The sequence below is a fragment of the Hypanus sabinus genome, chromosome 4, assembly GCF_030144855.1.
Source record: "Hypanus sabinus isolate sHypSab1 chromosome 4, sHypSab1.hap1, whole genome shotgun sequence".
Classification (NCBI taxonomy): Eukaryota; Metazoa; Chordata; class Chondrichthyes; order Myliobatiformes; family Dasyatidae; genus Hypanus; species Hypanus sabinus.
In genome coordinates this window covers 61,354,531-61,374,584 of record NC_082709.1, presented here as the reverse complement: position 1 = coordinate 61,374,584, position 20,054 = coordinate 61,354,531, and the positions used below count along the sequence as shown (strand labels likewise).

At 43.7% G+C, this 20,054-nt stretch overlaps 1 protein-coding gene across 2 annotated transcripts in view; it reads left to right on the top strand.

Annotated features, from left to right (window-relative positions):
* LOC132392814 (collagen alpha-1(XVIII) chain-like) overlaps window positions 1-20,054 on the top strand; it is a 269,811-nt gene that overhangs the window by 45,912 nt on the left and 203,845 nt on the right. Inside the window, exon 1 of one of the 2 annotated variants that reach the window (XM_059967219.1) lies at window positions 466-623. The exons of the other annotated variant lie outside the window; for it this stretch is intronic. The gene's annotated coding sequence lies outside the window, so the exon portion shown is untranslated. Of the gene's footprint in view, window positions 1-465; window positions 624-20,054 lie in introns of those variants that run through there. 2 annotated transcript variants of the gene reach the window in all.

Below are 20,054 nucleotides of genomic sequence, written 5' to 3'. Positions count from 1 at the left end.
ATCTTCAGCTGAATTGTCTCTTGTACTAGATTCCAATGAAGCACTCTGGTTTGTATCAACTTGCATTGTAATTTAACCCTCCGGATCCCAGCTACTGAGCAAGTGAGTCTGACTGTAGCCCCTCCAAGGGGAATAATTCATTTTCCAAAGGTGCAGTGTCCAGGTCTGCTAGGAAGTTTGATATTGCATCTCCTGAATTTAATGATACTAGCCCTTGGAAAAGTTTTTGCTTCCTTTATAATTAATCTGATTTAATGCCTAATTTTAAATACAACCTTTTGCAGTTACTGTTTAGCTCTTGATCTTCAAATTGATTACTTTTTAACTTGTAACTTCTTACTTCACCCCTTCACCACATTTCTCTGGATTAACCTTTGCAAATGAATATTCATCTGCATCTGATTCCATGGGTGGCTGCAGGTCTGACAGCTGGAAGACTTTCCTGCTGCTGCTGTTGCATGTGTGGACCTCCCTAAAGTGGTTCTGCCCGGCTTGCTTTAAAGAAAGAAATGTCTTTTAGTGTGCCTCATGGCCTGTGAAGGGTTTTTGAAGTTTACGTGATGCTGCAAAGATCTCACAAAGAAACTGAAATTGGCAGGTTGGCTCTCAAGGACTTTGTGAAGGTGAGCTCTGCTTTAATTAATAACTGCAAACTAAGAATGCCTTTCAATGTTTTCTTTCTCATTCCCCATGTTACCCAGGGTGCACCACACCACCGCCTCCCCAGCTTTTCCCTGTCTCCACCTGTTCCTTGTGGCAATATTACCCAGCAGCACACTGTCATATCTCCTGGTTCACAGTTGCTTCCCAATATCATCTTAATACCAGTTAGCTTCATTGCTCTGCAATGGTGCCCAATGTGTTTTCTTAACCATATCCATGTTTGTTCCATATTGATAATATACTAATCTCCAGAAATACCTGGAGATTTCACAGGTCACTCTTTCAAAGGAGACGAGGCTGCCCCACAGCTTCACAGGGACAGATTGCAGCCCATTTGTCAAAACAGTTTGTGGTTGAATATTTTTGAAGTCATACATGATGGAAATAAAGCTTTCAGCAAAACTGACTTTACATCAACCAGCCACTTCCAGTAATCTTACTTTATTCTCCTCAAATTTCCATCAGCTTCTCCCACCCTGCCCCAGAATCTATTGTCAGCCACACACAACAGACACTTTACAACAGTCCATCAGCCTACCAATCTTCACATCTTTGGAGAATGGATAGATATTAAAGCCCTACCTCTGGAAGTCTCTGACCACTGGGTGACAAGATTGGCCGCAGGTAGGTTGATTCGACCACAGTGGTGGGCTTCTGCTCATTGCAGTTACAGAGCAATTATTTGCCTCTCGCATGACTAAATCAGTTGGTACACTCTGCGGACCATTTGAATGCTGATGGAGCTCGGTGGGTTGGAGACAAATAAGCCTTGACTTTACACCAGCCATTGTTTGTTAGCATTTGTTGAGTACGTTGCAAATGATGCATCTGAAAGGCCCACCTGGGTGGTCAAGAGCGGCAACAAGGAGTCTTCAAAGAGCCGGGATATGTAAATACCCTGGGAACAATGTTACAGTGCGTGCAATAGTTTGTCTCTGCTCACATCAGCCACTGCATTAGCTCATCATCTGCCAAGGCATTAGGGACCTCCACCACCCAGGACATGCTCTCGTCTCATTATATCAGGGAGGAACCACAGCAGCTTCAAGTCACACACTCAGTGTTTTAGGAACAACTACTTCTTTGCCCTCAGATTTCTGAATGGACCATGAGCTCATTTCTGCTCTCTTTTTGCACGACTAATTTAATATTCAAAATATATATTTCTTGTAATTTATGTTATACTTTATGTATTGCTGCTGTAAAATAACCAATTTGCTGGCATATGTTAGTGATAACTTAACCTGATTCTGACCCTGCTATTGTTATTTACAGCCTTCACATATTCGGAGTTCTGTTGGCAGCCGCCTCCCCCTCCCCATAACCCACCCTCTCAGCCTGGAGCTCATCTGAAGCTCTGCTGGATTTCGAATTTGAATGTGCACCAAGTTTAGTTTGCCCAGCAGTCTTGCGCAGGTGATGGGCATCAGCTTCTGAAAACCTGGAGTCGTGTCATACGCACAAGCACGTGTACGCACAGCTGTAATGCAAAACCTCATCACAAGCATGTGGCATCATGCAAGCAACATTCACAAACAAAACAGAAATGAAACATAAATTCTACACAATTTTTACAAGAAAAATCAATTGCAATACTCTTTTCCTCCTTGTTCCTCCTTATCCATGTAATCTTCTTAGCCTAGTTATGCTTGGAGTCTCTGGGCACCTGCAAAACTGCCCTTCCCTTGTACGCATGACTTTCTGCTGCTCTACCACTCCGGATACTGCCTCGGTTGTTATCTCATGCCTATGTGGCCTTTCAAATACCCTTTAATTTTGCAGCTGTTACAGATTCAGTGGCACAGCTGGTAGAACCAGTGCCTCACAGCTGGATTCAGGTGCTGTCTCGGATGTTGTCTGTGTGGAGTTTGCACATTCTCCTCCTCCCACGTGGGGCTCCTTCCAGCGTGTCACTTTCCTTCCACATCCCAGTGATGTGCGGGTCAGTAGGTTAACTGTTGGAGTATGTGGGTGAGTGGGGGGAGGGGAGAGGGGTGGTTGGTGGGAAAGTGGGAAGGATAATCTGCCTGGAAAATTTAGCTGGATAATGGGATTGTGCTGACTGGCTTCCTCGTTTGTAATATGGAGGCATAAAAATACATGTAAGTGATAAACTGATTCATGATTGTGACACTCTGATCTGAAAATGTTCAAAGTGGAAATTGGTGCTTCAGTAAAACTAACAACAGGGTTCACTTTGCTTCAGAGTGATTTTGTTAATCTATAATTGTAACTTTTAATTTGAACTGAATTGCGGTTTATATTATTTAAATTTATATTAATGTTTTAGTGGAAAGCAGTGATGGCACTGATATAGGCACACACTCAACAGAGTAAGGTTACGCTCAGAATGTTGGCGTCCTCTCGCTTGGGAAGCAATAATTTTTTGTTTGGAGTTTTCATTCTCGCTCCTTTATTGATTGTCATACACGTTGGTCTGTTAAGGATGCGAAAGAAATGCAAGTCTTCTCCTGTTCTGTAACACTTGCTCTGTGCACTTCATCTCACTTTGTGGGAAAGTGAGGGTTTGGGTTCAATAATAAGAGTGATCAGAATCTGATTTATTATCATTAACCTGTATGATGTGAAATTCATTGTAGAAGCAGTACAGTGAAACAACAATTTTACACAAATATATATACAGTGTAAAAGGAGACAGAGGAGGCAGTGCTCAGGAGTTCATGGACCATTTAGAAATCTGATGGTGGAAGGAAAGTAGCTGTTCCTGAATCATTGGGTGTTTTTTCTTCAGACGCCCAAACTTTCTCCCCGATGGTAGTAAAGAGCGGAGAGCATGAATCCATCACTAAGGACCCTCACCATCTGGGACGTGCCCTCTTCTTGTCACTACCTTTGGGGAGAAGGCATAGAGCATGATGACCCACACTCAGCGCCTCTTGAAGATGACCTCATTGGTAAGGAGGGTTGTGCCCATCTTGGGTGAATGGCCGAGGCTACAGCCTCTTGTGATCCTGTGTACTAGGGGCTCCATACCAGGCTCACTCCTCACCATACATCTATAAGAAATTCATAAGATTCACCGAATCTGTTCTGTTTCTTAACAAAGTCGAGCCTCTGGCATGCTGTCTTCATGATTGCATTAATGTGTTAGGCCCAGAATAGATCCTCCAAGGTGCCCGGGAACTTGAAGCTGCTCACCCTTTCCACCTCTGATCTCAATAAGGACTCGTGTACATTCTCCCGAGTTCCCTTTCCTGAATCCACAGTCCGTTCCTTGGTTTTGCGGATGCTGACGTTGATTTGGTTATCTTATGTTTGCTGGGCAATAATAATTGACAAGCACTCTGCCCTGCTCTTCTTTAAATAGTGTCTTGCAGTCTTTTTCATTCACCTGTGAGGACAGACAGGATATTGTTAACTTTACCAGACAGGATGTTGTTTGGTCTTTACTTTCTCAGGATAGGTGGAGGCAAAATGCACTGAGGTTCCACAGCCAACAAGGCCACAGACCAAGAGTTTACTCAGTCTGTGACAAGCCTTTTTGCTTCTACCACCCTTTCAATGAGCCAACTTCTCTCTAACCTTTCATTAACCATTGACCTCCTTTAGAAAGCTTGTTGGTTTTAAGAATCTTCCTATGGACTTGATCATGCGTGCCTTAATCCTAATTAATGCTGTAATTTACTTCCTCTTTGCTGAAGGAATTGATCCCAAGTGGGTGAGAATCAGAATCAGGTTTATTATCACTGACATATGTTATGAAATTTGCTGTTTTGTGGCAGCAGTACAGTGCAATACGTAAAATATACTATAAATTACAATAAGATGTATATATGTGTATGTATATATAAAAAGGGAACAAAATTAATGAGGTAGTATTCATGGATTTTCGGTCCGTTCAGAAATCTGGTGGAAGAGAGGAGGCTTCAGTGTTTGTCTTTGGGCTCTCTTGCCTTCCCTTGATGGTAGTAATGCAAAGGGGGAATGCCCTAGGCGGTGGGCAGACCTTGATGATGGATGAAGCATTGCCTTTTGAAAATGTTCTTAAAAGTTTGAAGTAAATTTATTATCAAAGTACATATATGTCGTTATATACAACCCCAAGATTCATTATCTTATGGGCATACTCAGTAAATCCAGTAACCAGAATAGAATCAATGAAAGGCTGCACCCTACGAAAAGGACAACCAATGCGTAAATGACAGCAAACTGTGCAAACACAAAAGGAAAAATAATAATGATAAATATATAAACAATAACTATCGAGAACCTGAGATGAACTGTTCAGTGATGGGGCAAGTGAAATTGAGTGAAGTTATCCCCTTTGGTTCAAGAGCCTGATGGTTGAGGGGTAATAACTGATCCTGAACTGGTGGTGTGAATCTTGAGGCTCCTATGCCTTCTTCATGATGGCAGCAGCAAGAAGAGAGCATGACCTGGGCGCTGGGAGTCCCTGATGATGGTTGCTGCTTTCTTGCGACAACACTCTGTGTAAATGTGTTCAATGGTGAGGACTTTACCCATGATGGACTGGGCCATATCCACTAATTTTTGAAGGATTTTCTGTTCAAGGGCATTGGTGTTTCCATACCAGGCTGTGATGCAGCCAGTCAATATACACTCCACTACACATCTATGGAAGTTAGTCAATTTTAAATGTCATGCTAAATCTTTGCAAACTCCTAAGGAAGTAGAGGCACTGCCATGCTTTCTTCATATTTGCATTTGTGTGCTGGGCCCAGGACTGGTCCTCTGAAATGATAACACCGAGGAATTTAAAGTTGCTGACCTCTGATCCCTTGGTGACAACTGGCTCATGGATCTCTTCATGGTTTCCTCCTCCTGAAGTCAATAATCAGTTCCTTGGTCTTGCTGACGTTGAGTATTGTTGTTATGGCATCACTCAGCCAGATTTTCATTCTCCTGTCTATATGCTGAATCATCACTGCCTTTGATTCAGCTTCCAACAGTGGTGTTGCCAGCAAACTTGAAAACAGCATTGGAACTTTGCTTAGCCACACAGTCATAAGTGTAATTGAGTAAGAGGTTGTCATTGTTTCACCACTCAGCCAGATTTTCAATCTCCCTGCACTACGCTGATTCGTCACCAGCTTTGATTTGGCCAGCAGCAGTGGTGTCGTCAACTTAAGTATGGCATTGGAGCTGGGGAGGCCGGTGCCAAGATGGAGATGCCTGAGTTTACAACCCTTTCCCGATCCTGTGCCATGGCCTCTCCGTACCCAACAGAGGGAATGTTCTCCACTGCACATCTCAGAAATTTGCTGGTCTTTGGTGGCATACCAGATCTCTCTTTATCCATGTCTTAAACTCAACCAGCCCTTTTGTGCCACACTAATCTTACATCCATGTCTCTGAGGGAAGATATGAAAAGAGATGGAGATAAAGATCAGCGTTTGTCACGTGCACATCGAAACACACAGATGCGTCAGACTGTGTCACCAACATAACATGCCCTTGGCTTACCAACCCGCCTCTGATGCTGAAGCATTTGAATATCCGCACAACACTGTGGAATTTCGTGCTCAGCCCACTGGCCAAGGATTGCCGACCCGAGGAGCTGGATGATCTTTGCGGCAGCGGATCCCTCTCCCTTAAAATCATGTTCTGACAGCTGCCTGATGGCACATTTCAGCAGTTAATGGAAACAACATAGTTCCATAAATAAGCAATCAGGAGCAGGAATGCAGGCACTTTGAGCAGGAGGGGCTTTTAGTTTTTACCTGGAGGGTGAGTCAGAGAGTTGGAATGCTGAGCATGGACAGATCCTGCACCTGAGAGGCACCAGTCACCAATCTGTTCTCATGTGAATCTGGTGTGACACTCTCTGTTTGTTTGGGCTACTCCTTGTCGGGGTACTTCAGCTATAAATCCTGTGGGCCCCCCCCCCACACACTGTGAATAGGGTTGGTAGCTGAGAGCCACTCCAGCTCTCAAGCAAGCTTCTGTTTATTTCTCACTCTGTTTGTTAGCTCTGCCCGCCTATTCCTTTAGCTTAAAGTTAGCCCTTGAGAACAAGGTCCGTAGGCCTGACCTGTGGGGTGGATATGCATTGTTTGTTTAGCAGGTTAATGGCTTTATTGCTCTTGTGACCACATAATGGCTGAAGAGACAGTGTTGGCCTTGTTATCTTCAAAGACCTCATTGCCATGGAAAACATGTAAGCGCTTCCCGCCAAATATTCTTTTTCCCTTTAAGTACAGTTGCTCTGCCAGAACCTCTAATCTGAATTTTATCTTTAAACTCTTGACCTGTTGGACGGATGTATTCTTAACCCCTGATCCACCATGAAGAAGGATAACAATTACTTTTGGAGACCACTGATTTGATTACATACACTTTTTTGCAGATATATCTTTTGGAAAGTTTTGAGTAGTATTGGCTGAATTATCTTAGCTTAAATATTTCAAAGCATTATATAAACCAGAATGCTGGGAGTGGCCTTGTATCCAGTAATGAGTCATTGGGTGGTAGGCATAAATATCTTCCCAAAGGTCCAAGATCAAAAGTCACTACTGATGCTTTAAAAAAGGACTGAAGGAATGTTATGCTGTTCAAAGTTAAAAGTAAATTTATTATCAAATTATCAAAGTACGAACATTTCTCCATATACTGTCTTGTGATTCATTTTCTTGTAGTAGTTGCAGGAAAAATGAAGAAATAGTTTATTTATTTCCTTTCATTTTGTAGAGGAGATGTTGCTAGTCTGCACTGGGGTGTTTGCAAGTGAGGAAATCAAGGAACCAGTTGCACGGGGAGGTATCGAGGCCTAGGTCTTGGAGCTCAGTGATTAGTTTCAAGTGTTGAATGCTGAGCTGTTGAATAAAATTGTTGGATGTGCAGACTTTTATCTGCCTTCTTAAGCAGGTGTAGATCTTTTCCTTTAAAGAGTCAAACAATTTTACTTTTAAAAATAACTGTGGAGTTATTCGGTACTGTCCTGGCCAGTATTTGCTTTTCAACAATATGAAAAAAGGGCATTTGGAGATGGGCAGCTAACCAGGCAGTATCTGTGCAGAGAGAAATGTTTCAGTATTGATCTGTATCAACAACTTTGCTTCTTTCTTCTCATTGCTGCTTGACCTCTTAAGTATTTCATTAAACCTTTGAGACTTAGTAGCAGAATTAGGCCACTCAGCCCATCGAGTCTTTTCCACCATTCCATCCATCTCTTATTACCCTCTCAACCTCCTCCTCTTGGCCTCTGCCTGCAACCTTTAAAACCTTGACTAACCAAGAAGCTATCAACCTTGGCTTTGAATATACTCAATGATTTGCCCTCCACAGTCGCCCGTTTCAATGGATTCCACAGCTTCACCACCCCGTGGCTTAAAAAGTCCCTTTTCATCTCCATTCTAAGTGGACGTCCCTCTTTTTCTGAGGCTGTGCCACCTGGTCCGAGACTTGCCTGTTAATGGAAACACCTTATCCACATCCATGCAGTCTGGCTTTTTGATACTTGATAGGTTTCAATGAAATCCCCCCCCCCCCCCCATTCTTCTAAACTCCCGTTTAGAACTCCAGGCCCAGAGCCATCAAACACTCCTCATATGTTAACCCTGTCATTTCTGGAATAATTCTCGTGAACCTTCTCTGGACTCTCTCCAATGCCAGCACATATTTCCTTAGATAAAGAGCCCAAAACTGTTCACAATACTCTGTGTGGTCTAACCAATGCCTTATAAAGCCTCAGCATCACATCCTTTCCCTTATAGTCTAGTCCACTTGAAATGAATGCTAACATTGCATTTGCTTTCCTTCCAACCAACTCCACCTGCAAGTTAACCTTTAGGGAATCCTATACAAGGTCTCCCAAGTACCTTTACATCCCTGACTTTTGAATATTCTCCCCATTAAAAATATAGTTTACACCTTTATTCCTTCTTTTAAAATTGCATGACCATACACTTCCTTATGCTAGTTTCCATCTGCCATTTTTTTGCCCATTCTTTTAATCTGTCCAAGTCATTCTGCAGGCTTCCTGTGTCCTCAACAGTACATGGCCCTCCACCTATCTTTGTGTCATCTGCAAACTTGGCCACAAAGTCATCAATAGCATCATCCAAATCACCGACATATAACATGAAAAATAGGGGTCCCAATTAAGTTCTGTCATTTTATTGCACCCCCCCCCCCATTACTACCTCTCCAGCATGATTTTCCAATGGACCAATATCCACTCTCACCTCTTTTACTCTTCATATATCTGAAAAAAACCTTTTGGTATCCTCTTTTATATTTTTGGCTAGCTTACCTTCATATTTCACTTTTTTTCTCTCCTTATGGTTTTTTTTTTAGCTGTCTTCTTTTGGTTTTTCAAGCTTCCCAATCCTCTAATTTCCTACTAATTTTGTTATATTAAATTCCCTCTCTTGTGCTTTTGTGTTAGCTTTGACTTCCCTTGTCATCCATGGTTGCCTCATTCTCCCTGTAGAATACTTCATCATCTTCGGGATGTATCTCCCGTGCGCCTTCCGAATGGCCCCAGAAACTCCAGCCATTGCAGTTCTGCCAGCATTCCTGCAACCCCCTTCCAATTAACATTGGCTATCTCTTCTCTCATGCCTCTGCATATCCCATTTTCTCCACTTAAAACTGGTACATCTTTATCTTCTCCCTCTCAAGCTTATAAGTGATTCACCTTATAAGTGAATTAGAATATAGAAAGCACAGCAGAGGAGCAGGCCCTTCAGCCCATAATGTTGTGCTGAACCTGCTAAAAAGTAAATGAAAAAGCCAAAAAAACCAGTCCCTCCTACCTACACATATCCCTCCATCTTCCTCATATTCATGTGCCTATCTAAACAGCTCTTAAAAGCCTCTAATGTATTTGCCTCTATCACTGTACCAGGCAGCACATTCCAGGCATCCACTGCTCTCTTGAGTAAAATCACCTTACCCCTCATATCCCCTTTGAAACTACCCCCTCACCATCAATACACGCCCTCTGGTGTTAGACATTTCATACTCTCTGTCTACTCTATCTGTGTCTCTTATAATCTTATAAACCTCTCTCAGATCTCCCCTCAGCCTCTGTCACGCCAAGGAAAACAACCTAAATTTTTCCAGCCTATCATGATGTCTAAACACATCTAAACATTCTAAACACAGCATGTCTAGACACATGCTGTCTAAACCAGGCAGCATCCTGGTAAACCTCTTTTGCACCCTCTCCAAAGCTTCAATATCCTTCCTACAGTGGGGCAACCAGAACTATATAACTACATAACCATATAACAATTACAGCACAGAAACAGGCCATCTCGGCCCTTCTAGTCCGTGCCGAATGCTTACTCTCACCTAGTCCCACCAACCTGCACTCAGCCCATAACCCTCCATTCCTTTCCTGTCCATATACCTATCCAATTAATTTTTTTATGCAATAAAATATGCAATACACCAGATGTGACCGAACCAGAGTCTTATAAAGTTTCAACATAACTTCTTTACTTTTAAACTCAATACCTCCACTCAGTTCCTAAGGGCTCCTTTATTTTAAGCTCCCTAAATCAAATCTGCTTCATTACACAACAACTAATCCAGTATTGCCTTTCCCTGAGTCAGCTCAACCACAAGCTGCTCTTAACAAGCCATTTCGGGGGCATTCTACAAATTCTCCCATCCACCTGCACATTGAACTCCCCCCCCCCCCCCCACCAGCCCCATAATTATTGTAATATTGCCCTCATCATAACTTTTTTTTTGATTTCCTATTGAAATTTGTATTCCCACATCTTGGCTACTGTTTGGGGGTCTTTACATAATTCCTATCAGGGTCTTTTTACCCTTGCAGTTTCTTAGCTCTACCCACAAGGAATCTGTTTCTTCCAATTCTATGTCACCTCTTTCTAAGGATTTGATTTCATTGTTTTAACCACAGAGCCACCTTCTGACTTCTTGCCTGTCCTTTCGATGTAAGATTTATCCTTGGATGTTAAGCTCCCAACTATGATCTCCTTTCAGCCACATCTCAGTGATGCCCACTACGTCATATCTGCCAATCTCTAACCGCTCTACAAGGTCATTTTACCTTATTCTGTATGCTGTGTGCATTCAAACCTTAAGTCCTGTATTCATCGCTCTTTTCAATGTTGCCCTCATGTTACACTTCACCTCATCCCGGCAATTACAATTTTGTCCTACCATCCTCATGGTCTCACTACATGCTGCATCAACTTCTCTACCAACTGCCCCATCCTCAGCCTTATCATTCCAATTCCCATCCTCCTTCCCAGCACATGCTGTGTTTATTTCATATTTCCCACATCCTGTATATTTTTTTCACTTTTTGGCAATATTAATGAACTGTGTTTGTATCCTTTAATGAAGCACATTTAGAATACAATAGCAGAACGGGTGCTAGAATCAGATTTTATAATCTAGATCAGTGGGAGTGCTGGACTGGTTATTGAAATGCCAACACATATACTTTGATCTCTCTTCTGAATTCTGTCATGCAAATGAGCAGGTAGTCCTTAAGTTATGGATGCTCTTACATTCAACTCCCATATGATATCATTATTCAACAAAGTGGCATACCCACAAAATTTAGAGCCAGTTTCCTCTTTCCACTTCCAGTAATTGTTCTTTCATATCAATGGTGTGCACATTTGATGCTATTCATTACAATTCTGTGAAGGTGTGGTTACCATAGCGGGTGATTCATGTATTTTCTGACTTAAGGACAGAGTCAACATATGGACATCTGTAAACATGAACTCTGTCATAACAGTGATGGCCTGTGTATTGGGAGGATTGTGATGATGCCAGCAGAGTTCCCTATTTACTGATACATCACCCTTTCCGTTTTTTTGGTTGAAACGAAATGAACGTCGGCATCTAATACTTTCATGCAGTAAGTATGCGAACGATCTCACCCTTTATTGTGATCTTACACAGTGAGTTACTTGAAAAATCCTTAATTCCTAGCTGTGCTTTAAGAGCAACTTGTAGATTTATTATCAAAATGAAACTTAGATCAGCAGATCTGTGTTTATAGAGCATTTGTGTTTATTGGCATTTATTTCAAGGGGAATAGAATATTAAAGAAAGGAGGTAACACTAAGGCTTTATAAGACACTAGTCAGGCTGCATTTGGAGTATTGTCAACAGTTTTGGGCCCCATATCTCAGAAAGGTTGTGTTGTCATTGGAGAGAGTCCAGAGGAGGTTCATGAGGATGATTCCAGGAATGAAGGGGTTAACATATGAGAGTGTTTGATGGCTTTGAGCACGGACTCACTGGAGTTTTGAAGAATGTGAGGGGAGCTCTTTGAAATCTACCGAATATTGAACAGACTAGGTAGGGTTGATGTGGAGAGGATGTTTCTATAGTGGAAGTATCCAGAACTAGAGGGCACAGCCTCAAAATTTCAGGGTGACCTTTTAGAACAGAGGTAAGGAGGAATTTTTTTAGCAAGAGAGTGGTGAATTTGTGGGATGTTCTGCTACAGACTGCAGTGGAGGCCAAGTCCATGGGTATATTTAAGTTGGAAATTGATTGTTTCCTGGTTGGTCAGGCATCAAAAGATATGGCAAGAAGGCAGGTGTATGGGGTTGAGTGGGATCCAGAATCAGCCATGATGGAATGGCGGAGCAGATTCAATGGGCTGAATGGCCTAGATCTGTCTTATGGTCTTACAGACTTGTAAGTCACACCAGCTCACTTCAAGAGTTTATAGGAGATTTGTAATTATAAGCAGAGGAGATCGCATTGAATCATAAATTCTTGGAGTGCTTAATGGAGAAGATGCTGAGAGGGTTTTTCTTCTGTCTCAGTAGCACAAAGCAGTGGTCACTTTGTAAGGACAAAAGGTCAGCTGTTTTGGACAGTGTGAGCTTGGCTGCTGGCAGTAAACTGTTGTCAAAGCCAGGATCAGTCTGATTCTTGAAACTAAGGAATGTGGACACAAGGTACTGAGATCAAAGATCAGCACACTCTTATTGGTTGACTGAGAAAGCTTAGATAGCTGGTCCAACAATATTTCACATTTCAGTCCAGATTTCCTATTGCTTTCTGCCTTTTATGGCCTCTAAAAGCTGTATGTTGCTTCGCAGCCTGTGAAATATTTCTGATGAGTAGTCAGTGTTACAATATGGAGAAACACAACAGCTGTGTGGCACGCAGAAGACTATTGCATACAAAACAGCAATAACTAGACCACCAGTATTTCTTTAATTAGTACAAGTAACCCTGCTCCATCATTGATCCAGCCATAAGCTCACATCCTCCACTGATGGTGAGTTCTTCCTGTCTAGTCTCTACTAAACTCTCAATGTTGACTCTAATCGACTTGCTGTTCCGAGAAAATATCTTGGTTACCATTGACATCTTTCTACGGCTTTGTCATCTTCCCAACAGTGGGGTGTCCATAATTGGTCACAGTCCTGCAGCTGAGGCCAAAGTAGTGATTTTTTAAAACCTATTACCATAATTTCTTTGTTTGTAGTACTCTAATGGTCTAGGAATCCACTTACTAATTCTGCATGCTGCATTAAAGAATTATTTAGACACAAGATATCCTGATTCTGTGTTTTGACCCAAAATGTCAAAAGTTCCTTTCCATCCAGCCGTGCTGCTGGTTCTCCCAGCAGATTGTTTGTTGTTAAGGAATACGTGCTGATCTCCCATGGAGCATTGGACGTGCACAACAAGTGTAGTTTAATATCCCGTGGGAGGCACATATAAGGTTGCACAAACGACACCGAGGTAAACCATGCGAATCCCCTGTGAGTCATTGGTGTGGTATACTGCGTCCGGCGCTCCTGGTGTGGCCTTTTATATATCGGTGAATTCACCTGTGAGTCGGCTGGTGTGGTGTACTGCGTCCGATGCTCCCGGTGTGGCCTTTTATATATTGGTGAGTCCCGACAGAGACTGGGAGACCGTTTCGCTGAACACCTACGCTTGGTTCGCCAGAGAAAGCAGGATCTCCCAGTGGCCACACATTTTAATTCCACGTCCCATTCCCATTCTGATATGTCTATCCATGGCCTCCTCTACTGTCAAGATGAATCCAAACTCAGGTTGGAGGAACAACACCTTGTATACCGGCTGGGTAGCCTCCAACCTGATGGCATGAACATTGACTTCTCTAACTTCTGTTAATGCCCCTTCTCCCCTTCTTACCCCATCCCTGATATATTTAGTTTTTTCCCCCCTCTTTTTTTTCTCTCTCTCTGCCCATCACTCTGCCTGTTCTCCATCTCCCTCTGGTGTTCCCCCCACCCTTTCTTTCTCCTGAGGCCTCCCTTCCCATGATCCTTTCCCTTCTCCAGCTCTGTATCACTTTCACCAATCACCTTTCCAGCTCTTTGCTTCATCCCATCCCCTCCGGTCTTCTCCTATCGTTTTGCATTTCCCCCTCCCCCCACTACTTTCAAATTTCTTACTATCTTTCCTTTCAGTTAGTCCTGACGAAGGGTCTTGGCCTGAAACGTCGACAGTGCTTCTTCCTATAGACGCTGCCTGGCCTGCTGTGTTCTACCAGCATTTTGTGTGTGTTGGTAAACAATGTGAATGTGTTTTGGAAATGTCGGTTGGAGGATGAATATTCCTCATTTCCTTAGGGGAAAGTCCCCTGCACTACCAAACAGTGTCATGGGTCATTTAGTATCTGGTGGAGAGGACAAAGACAGTCTTAATTAAATCTCACATTCATACTGCCTGGATTGCCACTAGAAAAGCCTCTGGAGTGGGATTCGAACCCACAACCTTTTGACTGGGAGGTTAGAGTGTTGCTGCCTTTACTGATGTGGCATTTAATGAGCTCTTGGTCCTCCAGTACTCAACTGTATGTCTGCTCAGGCTGGGTGCAGTGGAGCTGGCAGTCTGGCTTGACGCCCTGATATTGCAGCGGGAATTTAGTATAAATCCCTCCCGTCTGGTGTTTCTGCAGCAATGAGTCACCACTGAGTGCGAAAATTCTGCCTGAGAGGGCTGGTATAGGCCAGCCAGGGTAAACAGCATGGCTGCTTAGCACAGGATATGTGACTTGGAGCTCAGTCTGGTTGGCATGGAGAGTGTGGGCCTTTGCGATGGAGAAGGAGCAGTTTTGCCAGCAGTTCACAGACCCACCTTGATCCAACAGTGTCTCTGCTCCCCTGCTCCTGTCTCCTCTGCGTCTTTTTGCCTGGTTGCACAGATCTCCTGAGTGGTGAGGAGCTCGTCGGGTAGTGGGCATTATTGTAACTTGTGCAGTGGCAGAGGGGTAGGCCTCAGGCTGGGTTCCCAGAACTGCAACGGGAGAGAGGGTGATGTTGTTGGGGGCGGGGGGGGGGGGGGTAAAAAGTGAAGCAATGGGGACCACTGTCAGTAATACGTATAATGCCAGTACAACAACTTCACCTCTGATTCCCTTTGTGCTGTTACACCTGGGAATCAGAATCAGATTTATTATCACTGACATATGTTGTGAAATTTGTTGTTTTACAGCAACAAAACAGTGCAATACACAAAATGCACTAGAAATTACAAAAAGAAATTGGTAGTAAATAAATATGTAGTACGGAAAGAGAGCAAAAGTAGTGTTCATGGATTCATGGACCATTCAGAAATCTGATATGGAGGGGAGGAAGCCCGTTCCTGAAGTATTGAGTTTGTATCTTCAGGCTTCTGTACCTGAACGTGTTCTGTAATGGGTGGTGGGAGTCCTTATTGATGGATGCCATCTTTTTGAGGCATCACCTTTTGAAGGTGCTCAGGAGGCTTATGCCCACAGTAGAGCTGGCTGAGTGTGTGAGGCCCCGCAGCTTTTCCGATCTTGTCCACACAGGACAGAACACTGCCAGAGTGCTGGTTGAGGCATCACTCTTTGCTCAAATGACAACAGAATTTCTCCATGAAGCAGTGTCGGAGAGACTCTGGGCTGAGTGAAGTGTACGATCCGAGCTCCCCGGAGACAGGGTCAGAAGTGCAAGTACTTCTGGGCAACATTGACTGATTCCTGTGTCACATATCACTCTGTTGACATTAATTCAACTCACTCATATCCTCTGTGATTCTCATTACCATAATAGCAGTCAGCTCAGACGAAACAGTATAAAGACACCCTCTTCCATTTTTTTCCCAATCAATTGACATTTCTTTATGAAAGGGGTCACTCTTCGAGCTAGCCGGGTTAAAGCCCCATTTTATCACCTAAATGTGCCATAATGTTCTGAGAGAGCCCTGCAATGCAGTTGACGCTCAAAACCATGGGTCTCTGCGTCAGTGTCGGCCTGGGGGAGGGGTGGGATGTGCTGAAAGCTATAAACCGCAGCAATTTTACCTTTTAAAGGCAGGCTTATTTTTCCTATAAGCTCCAATGCATGAATGATGGTAAAATGGCACAAATTATGCACAACATCAAACCCAATCAATCTGAACAATCTGGGATCCAGTCGTAATTGACACAGATGATCTAGGATTGAAGTAGAGTTGACCACGTGACTTCTCAAGTCTTCTCTGAGCTTGGCCTCAGCCCCACTTTCCTCCTTTGTCCCAATGATCTCCAATTTCCTCAGCTCCAAAGAAATCAACCCTAGCTTATCTAATCTTTTCTCACTGGGCCTTTCCAGTCCTCATAAAGCCTCAGCATCTCCTCCAGTACAATATCATTCTTCTAAAGGGTGACCAGAACATAATGCGCAAGGTGTGGTCAAACGAGTGTAGCTCCAGTCCAGCCTCCTTGTTCTATTCCTTGCTTTGATGCACAGTGATCTGCCCGAACCGTGTCTATCTGCTGGTGCAGTGAGGTACCCATAAGGGAATGCTGCTGACTCATCCATTCCAGATTGCAGCAGCACCTGCTGAGGGTTGCTCTGAGCTTGGTGCCCCCCGTGCAGAGGCTTTGGGGGAAGGACTGCAGTCTAAGATCCTTGTGCACCAGACATCGAAAGTCAGAGCCTCTCAAATACTCAAGTCCGTATAGTCCCAGCATACCATGAGTGGTGCATACAAACAGTACAAACTATATTGCCAATAACACTGAATGCATAGACTCAGTAGAAAGAAAATCATCGACTTCTTATTTCTTGTACAGTATATATTTTACTTCTTTGAGATATAAGATAATCTATGCTTCTACTGATGACAAGTCATTTTATCACCTTTGCCTCTGTGACAATCATGATCCACTGCCTAATCTGAAATGTACACATCCTTCTATTTAGTGTGCATTTCCTTATCCCTTGGTGTATTATTCACAATTCTTTGGATGAAAATTCCATTTGTTTGTTGACTCTTGATCTGTGGTGTGATCCATGTGCAGCTTTTTACTGGCTCACTGAAATGCCAAACCTCTTCCCTTTACCCTTTTCCAGTTGCTGATCATGCTTTCAAAAGCACCATTAAGTGATCTTTTGACTCTGCTGTCATATCTGGTGGTCAGTAGAGAGCTGCGATTTCCTCTGGCAGGAACATTGATCACAGGAGGACACAGAGTTAAGCTCCCTTCTGGGTGTCTTCATCCATCTTTATGTGTCCCTAATGACTTACTGCGATGTGTTGCGTTAAGTTGGATGCAAGGATTGTACACTCAGCTGGTGCTTTGTCTACAGTTTCCCTAGAACACTTTGGACTTTGGTGTACTGAGCTGACAGATATTGGATAGTATTTTATTGTTTCAGCACACATTTAATTAATGTTCTGTCGTGGAGCATTATCTGATTGGAAACCTAAAATGGGTGTGAGAAACAGAACAGGGTGGGTGTCGAGGGAGTGCAGCCACCAGAACCAGGTGGGTTGGAAGGGAGTGTGGGAACGTGAATCCTGGTAAGTGGACAGGGAATATGCAACAAACACAACCTGGTGAGCAGGATGCCGACCCGCTGGCATTTTGGGATGGGAATTACCAGATATCAATAGCTGTTTCTCCAAAATGAATAATTCAATATGGCTTGTTTTTGATGGCTCATAAAATGTTCCCATTGCTGGGAGGGAGAGGAACCAGACGTCACAGATTTAATGCACGTTGGCAAAAGAGCAAGAGGCAAGTTGGAAAAATTCAAGTGCAAGTTCAAGTTCAGTTTATTGTCATTCAACCATATATATGTATACAGCCAAATAAAGCACCATTCCTCTGGACCGAGGTGCACAACACAGTACATATAAAAGGCACATAGCACATAAAGTATTATTACCACAAATAAATTAGCAAATAATGAGGTGCTTATACGATACAAGATAAAAAAATAAACTGTATAATACTACTGGTGCTTCATACATGATAAAACCTGGATGGTGGCAGGGAGTTCGGTAGTTTTATAGCCTGGAGGAAGAAGCTATTTCCCATCCCAATAGTTCTTGCCCTTGTGCTATGGTACCTCCTGCCTGATGGTAGGGTCAAAGAGATTTGGACCCTGTGTACCCAGCTCTCCTGATGAATAGGTGCCCCCATGATCCTATCACCAGGCCTCGCAGTCCTTTGCAAGGACTTGCATCCAGAAGCCTTGCAATTCCCGTACCAGATGGTGAAGCAGCTGGTCAGGACACTCTCTGTGCTCCTGTAAAAATTGGTTAAAATGTGGTGAGTGGGAGGGCACCTCACTCGCCTCAATCTCCTCAGGAAGTGGAGACGCTGCTGTGCTTTCTTGATCAAAGAGGTGGTGTTGAGGGACCAGGTGAGATAATCCGTTATGTGCACTCCCAGAAACTTGGTGCTCCGAACTCTTTCCACGGAGGAGCTGTGTGCGTGCAGTCAGCGTGCACCTTCCTAAAGTTCACCATCATCTCTTTGGTCTTGTCCACGTTGAGACTCAAGTTGTGCTCCCACCATTTTACCAGGTGCTGTTGATGAGGCCAACCACTGTTGTGTCATCAGGATTGGCTCGTAGCTGGATCCAACAGTGCAGTCATGTATCGGCAACGTGAATAGCAGCGGGCTGAGCATGCGGACCCGGGGAGTGCCAGTGCTCAGTGTGATGGAGCTAGCGATGTGTCTGTCCACACAGACTGACTGTGTCCCTTCTGTCGGAGTCCAGGATCCAGTTACAGAGAGAGGTGTTGAGACCAAACGAGGATAGTTTACCCACCAGCTTCTGAGGGATGATCGTATTAAATGCTGAGCTGAAGTCAATAAACAGCACCGTGAGATATGAGGAACCATTTTCTAGTTGGGACTGTGCAGAGGCTATGGCATTTGAGCAATAAGTGAACTGGGAAGGGCCCAAGGTAGCAGGAAGATGGTATTTAATGTGATGTACCAGAACACTTCTCATTATTGTTGAGGTCAGTGCCACTGGTCAGTAATCATCGATGCAGGTTACTTGGGCAACAGAATGATGGTGGCCCCCTTTAAGTCTGAGGGGACAGTGGGCTGCTTCAGGAGCTGTGACGTTGTCTATTAGAACCTCAGTTAACTGGGCTGCACAATCCCTCAGCTCCCGACCAGGTGCATTATCTTAGTTTTTGTCTCGGTCCCTATGATAGGTCAGGGGATACAGATCAAAACATCACTTTCTGAAGGGCGTTAGAACAGATTCAAAAGGGAGGTGGAAACAAACTCAATAAGAGATGCAGCCCTAATAAAGGGTCTTGTCCAGAAACACCGACTGTTTATTCATCTTTATAGCCCTCCAGCATCAAGTATGTTTCTCTGGGTTTCCAGCATCCGCAGAATCACTGACGATGAACAGATGAACGACTGGGATCAATCAGTTAACTTGCCCTGTCAGCCAACTGCAGGTGCAATAGCTTCTTCACCAGCTGTAAGTTTCTGTTTCAAATACAGCTTTGTTATTTTAACATCCCAGGTGCTGCACCTTTTATCAGATTGTGGCATTCGCTGACTGTCACCGAATTAATTTCCAGAAAATATGCTTGTGTTCAGGGATTAGCGCTAAGTGGGGGAGACCACACCTCAGACTGTTACCATGGTGAATCTGTACTATGGCCACAACACTGAAAATGGAGTCTGGTGGAGAGAGGGTCCAGTACATGCAGTAACTGTTGTGTCACATTCCTCCTGCCAGCTAACCTCAACTGTTAATTGGGTGGCTAAGGGCATTTACTGAGAATTATAGGGGCCCTTCAGCCCAGTGAGTCCATGCCAACCATCAGTAGTAGCCCACTTGCGTTTATTAGTGCCACTTCTTTTATATTCCACCCACATTCCCATCATCTCCCTCCAGAGAAATGAGGGGGGAATTTACAGGGGTGTAGAGGGAAACTGAAAAAAATGCAATTGGTTGGTAACAGAATGTGTCAGCTCCACATTAGCAGCTGAGGCCATGATAGAACCCAGGTCTTCGGACCTTTAAATCAGCAGCTCTATTAGCTGCACCACTTTACGGCCCTGCCTTCTGTTTTGCATTTTTCTTTCCTTCTAAAGTGTCACAGTCTAAACCACTTTTGGATGAAGATGTGTCTGAAGTTGGAATCGAAGTTGCATAACCTCAGCCCAGAGCACCTTACAGCCAATTAAGTATCTCAGG